This window comes from Theobroma cacao, chromosome 10 (assembly GCF_000208745.1).
Source record: "Theobroma cacao cultivar B97-61/B2 chromosome 10, Criollo_cocoa_genome_V2, whole genome shotgun sequence".
Classification (NCBI taxonomy): Eukaryota; Viridiplantae; Streptophyta; class Magnoliopsida; order Malvales; family Malvaceae; genus Theobroma; species Theobroma cacao.
In genome coordinates this window covers 21,272,949-21,283,792 of record NC_030859.1, presented here as the reverse complement: position 1 = coordinate 21,283,792, position 10,844 = coordinate 21,272,949, and positions in this window count along the sequence as shown.

Below are 10,844 nucleotides of genomic sequence, written 5' to 3'. Positions count from 1 at the left end.
TCTCTTAATAGTAGGTCATTCGTCAAAGTTTCATTTTCTTCTAAAAAATACTATTACAAAAAGTCATATATACCAATTATTTAGTCTTTGTAATAAATGTTAGAACTTTAATAACTTATTGTTTTATTCAAACGACTTCGTTTTTCTCGAAATTGTGTCAATAGTAGTTCATTTATTTAAGTTCCCATTTTCTCAAAATAAAATAGTTACTAAAAATCATACAGACCGGTTTATTAGTTTTGCATTGCAATCAATGGTAAAACTGTCAAACTTACTATAGTTCAAGAAAGAATTCCTTTTTCTCGAAATTCGTTTTAATAGGTCACTTATTCAAGTCCTCACATTTTAGAAAGGAAACAGTTGCAGAAAATCATATATACCAAGTAATTAGTCTTATATGACAATGAATTGTAAAACGTTGATAACATATTGTTATATTAAAAGAAACAAGAACCAGTTTTATATAATCCAAAATGTCTCTTCTCATTAATTTCTCTTATGGGTAATCAATCTTGTATACCTTATTTAGACACTAGATACTCTGAATTTGGAGTAGTAGGACAAACTTTACAATAATAGTATTTACCTTTTTAGGATTTTCATCATAAGAAGAATTGTTTCTTACAGATTTCGCATCTGTCAAAATGGATTTTATGGGATCTTGTATTGATGAAAACAGATGTAGAATTTTTCTTAATAATTCAGAGAAAAATTATGAGCCAATTACGTGCCGCCACGTGGACTTGATGATGTCATAACCATATAATTAATTATAAAATAATTAATTTATTGGTTGGATTATTTCTAAGACACATAGTTGAACCAATTCAGTTATGTGTCATATATTTATCCCTTGATATGATTTGAAGATAACATTTAAAGTGGACTAATCAAAACTTAGTTATTGGTCATTCAATTTGTCTCTAAATAAATCAAGTTAATTTAAAGATAATATTCATATTTTTGACCAATCAAAATTTTAATTATTAGTTATCCAATTTTTCTCTAAAACAAATCAAGGTAATTTAGAGGTAATATTCATATTTTTTACCAATCAAAATTTAATTATTGATCATTTAATTTATCTCTAATTATTATGACAATTTAGAGATAAAAATCAAATTTGATTATTTAATTTATCTCTAAATAAATTAAGATAATTAAGAGATAACACCTAACTTTTGCCAATCAAAATTCAAGGACTCAAAGTCCGGCCAATCAAAAGACTTTCAATGAGTCATCATAATTTGTCTCCAAATAAATTAAAATAGTTTAAAGATAATTCAAAAAGATTACATTCTCATCAAAGTCTCCCACTTAGCATTATAAATAGGGGGCTCCTTTAAGCCATTTTCATTCATTCGAAAGAATTCGAAGATTGGGAGGCATTTGAAGATTGAGAGCATTTCAAAGATCAAGAAGAGTAAAAGATTTATGAAGTGAAGATCAAGCGGCAACAAAGTTCGTGATCAAGATCAAGCGGCAGTGAAGTTCGTGATCAAGATTAAGTCATAAAGACCCTTGAAGCGAAGATATTAAGTGTTCGTGATCAAGATTAAGTCGTAGAGACCCTTGAAGTCAAGATCAAGCAAAGTTCGTGATTAAGTCATCAAACAAAGTTAAGTGTTCATGATCAAGATTAAGTCTTAAAAACCCTTGAAGCGAAGATATCAAGTGTTCATGATCAAGATTAAGTTGTGAAAACCCTTGAAGCAAAGATTAAGTGAAGTTCGTGATCAAGATTAAGTCCGAGTTCGTGACTCTTGAAGAAAAAGTGAAGAAATTAATCAAAAGAATTTCTAGTGAATATCACTCACATCAAAAATTTTATATTTGTCTCATCATTTTGAAGTCAAGATATTTCAACAAGAAATTTGTTTGTACAAATTTCTAGCATGCCCAGTGGGACCATCTCTACCTCTCATCTTCTTTCTTCAAACAAATCTTTAAATATCTCCATGTTGAAATGGCTCTTAAGAAGAATCTCGCCTTTAAACCCATTGTCAATAAACCCGCTGTCAAGCTGCTCGAGTGAATCTTGTAGTCTTTCCAACTTCATTATCAAGCATGGATGTTCCAACACATCCATATGGCACTCGAAGAAAGATAAAAGCTCTTACTAAATTGTATGAACAAAGTTTCCTAATCATCAACCAAAATCCTTTATATGATGCTTCTTCAACAAGTTTTGAAGAAGTTTCCTCCTTACAACTTGCTTCCTCTAAAAGATCAAGTACCAATCAACTCAAGGAACAGGATGGCTATTCAAGCAACAGCTCTGTTTCATCGTCACCTCGCCAAAGTTCTTTGACAAAAGTGAATTTTGAAGCGATACTTGTCATGACAACTAGAATAGCATTTCTAGAAGAACAAGTTTTGCTTCTTGCGAAAACTGTGAAATCTTTTACAACAAGCATCAAAGAAAAAGATGAACAAGTTGCCTCAAAGATTGCAAAAATTAATAGCCTTACTGGAAAGGCACCAATGGATCTTGGTCAAAATCAGCATCAAGATAATAAAGAGAATTCCACTACAAAGGTGGAAAATAATCTCTAACAAAAATCTAACGAAGTGGTCACCACTAACCAATTGAAGGAATTCATCAAGGAAGCCATCAAGGAACAAGTGGAAAATGTCTCTCAGCCTTTACATAGTATGCCAAGCGATACTCTCAGAGGATTAATAACTCTATTATATAGAGTTATTTTGACACATTCTAGGGGCTTAAGTAGTTAGATCTTTGAGATTTTAGGTTCAAATCATAGCATTTTAGGTGTTTTTCTAATTTAAGTTTGATTATATGTTGACTAGTTAATTTAAGTTATTTTAGTTAAATTTTATGTTATTCTGTTTTAAATTACTTTAAGAGTAATATTGGTAATTTCTCTTATTGCTTTTATAGGAAGTTTAATGAAAAAGGCTCATTTGATCCAAATCTGTGTAAGTATGGTGATGGCTTCATTCATATATGTTGCGGTATTTTGACCATATCTCTGTTTACAGAACTTCAAATAAAGTTATTCTTCAACCACTAGACTTATAAGAGGAAGGGCTACAACTTTTATGTTTACCACTTTAACCAGTTTGGATTGGATCATGATCAAAATATTTGTCTAAATCGGAGTACTATAGTAGAATGCATGGACTGAATATGATGCAGTATTTGGAGTATATCTTTCAATCCAGAAGCTCAATTGACATGATTCCTAACCCATTGGAAATTTAAGAGATAGGGCTACAACTTTTTTGTTTTCAACTTTTCCCATTTCGAAACAGATTAGGGTGAAAATTACCAATGAATTTGATAGACCTTCGCAGAACAGGGAAAACAAGGCTGCAGCGCTGGTGAAAGGAAGCTCACCATACAATTTTCCCAAGAGCACAACACTACACTGCTACTGTAGCAAAAAATCTAGACCCGTAGCGCTAAGAAATCAAGGTTGCGGTGTTGGGCGATTTTCCAAAAATTAAAATTTTACAGGATTTTGCAAATTAGATTACTTGGAACCTATTTAAAGGACCTTTTTCAAAGGTTTTAAGAGAGAGGCAACAACCAACTATTCTGGAGATTTAGAGCCAAGAACAAAGCAAGAAAACACGAGAAATTGAGAGAGAATTGAGATTGCAAGCTTCAACACTTAGTTTCTTTCTCTATTTTTGTTGTTCTCTTATTTTCTTTGACTTGGATTCATAGCTAAATTTCTTGGGATGTTGTTTTTATTAGTTATTATGAGCAAATTATTTTTCTAAGATTGTGGTGGATTTCAACTTATTAGTTTCTTTTTTATTTACCATGAATGGGTGTAGTTTGGCTTATTTAAATTTGTTCTTAGTGCTTTTGATTGTCTGGCTAAAATTAACTAATTTCTGAATCTAATTGAGACTCGATAGAGAGATTTTAGATTGGACTAAGGTTTGAATAGTGCATGTTCACGTCACTTAGGTAATTTGATTCGCGATTTGGATAGACATACGCCAATTGCCATATGTAGCCAAATTAGAACATTAGCTTAATAAACCTTATTTAACTGATTCCTATAGACATATAGTGACCTAATTAAGTTAGGTATTTGTGCAAGTATCTTAACGGAGACTTGTACATAGCTTTGGATTCTAGGTTAGTAAAACCACCCGTGAATGTAAATAATAAGAGAAGCTAGTATCAAATGAAGTGTTGAATGAACCCATAATCCTAGGTCTTTACTTTATTACTTTTTCAATATATTTAATTTTTGTTGATTAATTTAGTGTTTTTTTAATTTTGTTTTAATTAGTTTTTCTTCAATTTTTAGATCACTTAAATAAGATTAATTTATCATAAATTTTAGTACTTAGTAAAGATTTAGGAACAAATCTCCGTGGGAACGATACTCTACTTCATCACTATATTACTTGTTCGATACGTTTACTTGCGTGTGCAAAATTAACAAAAAATTTTTGGCACCATTGCCAGGGATTTTGTTTTCTTGATTATTTGCTAATAATAAAATTTCACAAATTAGTCTTAATTTAAGCTTTATTTCTTTGGTTTGCAAGTGTGTTATGTCGTTGTATGAGAAGAGCAAACAGCTTGGAGACTATCTCGTGTGATCCAAAAATTAAGAGAACATTTCAGAGACTTCGACGAGAAAATCAACAAGGTGTTGCTCTAATAAATCAATGGTTGATCAACAGGGTGGTAAGCAAATCCAAGAGCGCGTAGGAGATGAAAATTGCTGCTTAAGGGATTAAGCTTTTCCTTTGGTACAAGGAATTGCATCAAGCATTCGAAGGCCAGCTATTCAAGCAAAACATTTTGAGATCAAACTGGCTATCATTACCATGATTCAAACCTTAGTTCAGTTTGAGGGCCTTCCAAGTGATGATCCTAATGGCTATGTATCAAGCTTCTTGGAGATTTATGACATTTTCAAACATAATGGTGTCACAGATGATGCAATTTGTTTGAGGCTTTTTCCTTTCTCATTGAGGGATAAAGCTAAAGCATGGTTGAATGTGCTCCTTACTACCTCAATAACAACATAAGATGATCTTGCTTAGAAATTCCTTGCTAAGTTCTTTCCTCTAGTTAAGACAACAAAAAAGAGGAATGATATCACATCATTCATTCAGCAAGATTCTGAATCATTGTACGATGCATGGGAAAGATACAAAGAATGACTTCGATGTTGTCCTCATCATGGTCTTCCAAAGTGGCTTCAGGNTAATTGAGACTCGACAGAAATATTTTAGATTGGATTAAGGTTTGAATAGTGTATATTTATGTTACTTAGGTGATTTGATTCACGATTCGGGTAGACATATGTCAATTGTCATACATAGTCAAATTAGGACACTATTTTAATGAACTTAATTTAATTGAATCCTATATACATGTAGTGAACTAATTAAGTTAGGCATCTGTGCAAGGATCTCGATGGAGACTTGTCCATAACTTTAGATTCTAGGTTAGCAAAACCACCCAAGAAAGATAAATAACAAGAAAAGCTGGTATCAGATGAAGTTTTGAATGAACCCATAATCCTAGGTGTTTAATATACTATTTTTCTCAACCTATTTAGTTTGTTAGTTTTTTAGTTTATTAGTTTATTTAGTGTTGATTTTTAGTTGTTTTTAGTTAGTTTTTCTTCAATTTTCGAATTACTTAAATAATATTGATTCATTATAAAATTTTAGTATCAGTTACTTAAATAAGATTGATTTACTATAAGATTTTAGTACTTTGTAAAAATTTACAAACAAATCTCCGTGGGAATGATACTCTACTTCATCACTATATTACTTGTTCGATAGGTATACTTGTGTGTGCAAAATCAAGAACAAGGATGCCACCAAACTATCAGCCACCAAAGTTCCAACAGTTTGATGGTAAAGGAAATCCTCGTCAACATGTTGCACATTTCATAGAAACTTGTAACAACGCTGGCACTTATGATGATCTTATGGTTAAGCAGTTTGTTCGCTTTTTAAAGGGCAATGCCTTTGATTGGTACACAGACTTAAAGCTTGGGATGATTGATCATTGGGAGCAATTAGAACATGAGTTCCTCAATTGCTTCTATAGCACTCGACTTGTGGTGAGCATGATTGAACTTACAAGTTCGCACCAATGCAAAGATGAGCTTGTGATTGATTATATCCACAACTGGTAAAATCTCAGTCTTAATTACAAAGAGCGACTATCCGAGTCCTCAGCTCTTGACATATGCATCTAAAGGATGAATTGGGGATTATGCTAATTCTTCAAGGCATTAAGCCTAAGACTTTTAAAGAATTAGCTACTCGCTCTTAGGACATGGAATTATGCATGTTAGCAGCTAGAAATCAAGGACCTTTAATGCAAGAACCAAGGAAAGGTAAGCAAGATGTCCTTAAAGGGGGCAAAGCTTTGGTAGATGAGGGTGAAGGAAAACAATCTATGACTATAAATACCAAACCCATCAAGGTGAATACCAACTCAAAGAAAACCAAAAAGCCAAAAGTTAGCCTTTCACACGATAAAAGGAAAGCATCTCTGAAAGAAAGACAAGAAAAAAAGTGTCTTTTCCCTAACTCAGATATCGCGAGAATGTTGAAAGAACTTTAGAAAGCTAACCTCATTCAATTACAAAAGATGAAGTAGCCGGAAGAAATTGAACGAGTAAATGACCCTAACTATTGCAAGTACCATCACTTAATTGGTCACCTCATAGAAAAATGTTTTGTCTTAAAAGACAAAATCATGGGTTATACCAAGATGGGAAAATTGAGTTTGACGAAGAAACGGCTACAGCAAATGTAGCATCAGCAACTAGCATGCTTTCTCCAATTAATGTGTGGAGCAAGATAAAATTCGAATCCTTCGACTGTATAATGTTGGCTCCGAACGTTGAAGAGACATCCAATCCTCAAGATAATGGGGGCAAAGCTTGTGGTTCTATAATTAAGGATCCAAACAACGAAGGATGGATTTTAGTTACTCATCGAATGAGAAGAAAGAAAAATCCTCCCAAGGACAAGCAAGCACCAATAAGATCCAAAATTGTGAAACAACCATCTAGGAAAATGATGCCAAAGGTAATGCCCAGAAAAATAAGAACGAGCAGACGTGAAAATTTAGTGGTGCAAAGGCCTAAACGACCAAGCACCTTGAATGACTTCATGCCAATCAAATTCAGAAATCAAAATCCAATTCCCACATCATGTTTCAAAATTGATGAAGATGTTGGGAATAAAGAAAAAATTAAGTTTGATTCTAATTTATCTTATGGTGTAGAAATTACATTTTTTTATGAAAACTTATCGTTAGGGTATACCCCTCACAATCGACCTCTTTTTGTTCAAGGATACAGTCGTGAACAAAAGATCAATCGAATCCAAATAGATGATGGATCTACTGTCAACTTACTCCCACTAAAAACAATGAAAGAGCTTGGGATGCCTCTCGACAAATTATCGAAGAGTCACTTGATGATCCAAAGTTTCAATCTTGAAGGGCAAAGAGTTGTAGGAAAAGTTAAACTTCAACTTTTCATTGATGATATGGAATCTAATCCATTGTTTCATGTAATTGATACTAACAGAACATACAACATGTTATTAAGGCGACCTTAGATACGTCAAAATGATGTATTATCATCAACACATCATCAATGCTTCAAATATTGTAGAAATGGTCAAGTGAAGGCAGTCATAACGGATGCTAAACCATTTACTACAGTAGAAGCCCATTTGGCTAATGCTAAGTTCTATTTGAAAAGTACTTTTATGAAAAAGGTATAACCCAAAGGCGATTAGGGAAATGATGAAGAAAAATCATCAAAGGAAAAGGGAAAGAAACCATCTTCATCTATAAAGGAAAATGGTGGTCTTATCAAAGGCTTAAAAAAATTGACTTTCCCACTTACTAGCCTAGAAGAGTCAAAACTCGTTAAGTCTCCATTGAAGGGATTTGTAAGGCCAACAAAGGACCATTGGTTGAACATGATGATCTTCTCTTTCAAAGAGTTAATGGTTTCGACCTTAATGCTTATAAGCTCCTAATAAGGGCTGGCCATAAGTAAGAATAAATTTCAAAGTTGGTACACGAGCTTAGTGAACCAACCAAAAAAACTCCACAAGATCCGTCCAAGAATCATAGAGTTTGGCAGAAAAAGATAAATGTTGTCAAAGCTATAAATCAAGGTTTAGATTTACACCCCTAAAGTTGAAGATTCACAAAAAAGCTTCAAGCTATACAATGACTAAAGAAATCGATAACAAGGAAGGAACCTCAGCGGAGTCATCTAGACTTTCAGTTTCAATCGCTTGGACACAGCCACAACTCGAACTTCAGTTTTTGATTGATTAAGCATGTCTTCAAATCGAGATTCTATGTTTAATCATATCAAGGAAGATTCTACAAAAAGGACCTCAAGAAATTCTATCAGTCCAGGGCTAAAACCTTAACTTTCACAAAAGAGGAATAAAAAGAGCCTCATGATACATGAACTAAAGGATTTCCATAGAATCATCCCTTCACAAATGAAAAGAAAAAGTGAATGGATTGTAACAAATGATGAAACATTCAAGGCTAGAAAGTGCACTGTGGTTGTGACTAAACAAGCCTCATCTTTAGAAGAAAAAGAGCAAGAAAAAATGGAGATCTTCACATTTAATCACGTGTCTATAGTAGAAAGTGATGAAAAATCTGAAGAAAAAGATATCCAAGAGACTCCCCCATCATTGGAGGAGGGAAATCGACCTACAATTGATGAATTAAAAGAAGTTCACATAGGCACTACCGAAGAACCTCATCTAATCTTCATAAGTGCTAATTTAACTTCTAAAGAAGAAAAATCTTATCTTGATCTTTTGACAAGATATTGAGACGTCTTTGCAGGGACTTACAAAGAAATGCCAGGATTGGACCTTAAAGCTGTTGTGCATCATCTAGTAGTAAAGAAAGGTGTTTGACCCATTAAACAAGCTCAACGACATCTTCACCCTAACTTGATTCCTTCACCCCAGAAGGAGAAGTATTACCTTACGCATTTACTTTCAACGAAAATTGTTTCAATAATATGGCAGAATACCAAGCCTTGATCATAGGTTTGGAGATGGTTGTAGACATGCAAATCACCAAATTTAAAGTGTTTGGAGATTCTAAACTGGTAATTACATAATAATTTATTTATTTTTAAAGATTAACATCATAGAAAATAAATTCTATATAACAGAAAAGAGAAGAACATGATAAGTAGAAAATAGAATCTACATATGACATAATAATAAAAGAAAGAAAAAGAATATGATCGATGGTTCCTAGAAATTTGAGAAAGAAAATCTATAGAGATTTAGAACATATGAGTAAATAGAATAAAAATAAATAAATAAATATAAATTAAAAGAAAAAATCAAAAAACTTTAAAAATGAGTCAAGTATATAAAATTATTTTATTATTCTTTATTTGTATTAATTATTAAATAAAAAATTATTGTGGGGGGCAATTAAGAAAATTTATAAAAAATTAAAAAAATTATATAGCATGTAAAAAATTTTTAAATTTTGCATCCCATAAGGAGGCTCCGCCCCTAGTGTAGGGCGAGGAAAAAAAAGGGAGTCTAGTGTGGGAGGAAATCCTTGGTGGTAGAGTATGTTTCGGTGGTAGTAGTATCACAAGTTACCAACAAGGAGGATATTTTTTCTATAATATGGTAAGAGAAGCAATGGCTAGTGGGAGCGAGAGATGAAGGTTTACGTTGTTGGGTTAATAAAACTTACGAAGTGTATGATTTTTATTTGTTTCTAATTCTGATAGTATTTCTGTTATGATTTTGTATGTAATATTAGGTTGCTGTCAAGTTATTAACTACAAGGGAAACTCTGTGGGTGATTAACTCTTTTGTACCATTCTAGGTAATTGGAATGTGTGAGCTCTATTAACTCTTATTTAATGAAATCATATATTGTTTGAGCAAAATTAAAAAAGTCTTAAATGATAAATAATGTTAGAACTTTAATAATTTATTGTTAAATCAAAAGGAATTCATTTTTCTTGAAATTTGTCTCAATAGTTTTAGTCTCTATTTTCTCGAAAGGAAACAACTATAAAAAAATCATACCGACCACCAAGTAATTAGTCTTATATGGCATTTAATGGTGGAACTTTGACATCAACACACACACATACATATACATATATACATACATACATCCATACATATATACATATGTATGGCATAAATCTAATAAAAAATAATAGAAAAACTATTACAAAAAAATCATATATAACGGGTATTAAGTCTTAGCAATCAAGGTTAGAACTTTGAAAACTTATTTTTATATTAAAAGGAATTTCTTTTTCTCAAAATTTGTCTCAATAGTAGGTCACTTATTCCAATCCCCATTTTCTCAAAAGGAAACAGTGACAAAAAAATGTTACAAAGTAGTTAATTAGTTTTATATGACAATTAATGGTAAAACTTTGATAACTTATTTTTATATTAAAAGAAACACCTTTTTTTTTCAAAATTTGTTTCAATAGAAGATCATTTATTTAATTGTCTATTTCTTCGAAATAAAACTATTACAAAAAATCATAGAGATTGGATCATTAATCTTATGTGCAAACTATTGAATTTTTTTTCTTTCATATACCACTAATAGGAGGTTTGAATTTGCGATGTAAGAGAGAGTTTCTAACCTTCATATGATCCAAATCCATGCCTAATGAATTTTTATTTGTATTATATCATATTTTATATGAAAATCTATCGTGGAGGATGATCAAATTATCTTATGATAATATTTTTTATATATATTTTAAACATTTAACCCATCTTTTACATCAAATTTATTATTTTAATTATATATATATATATAT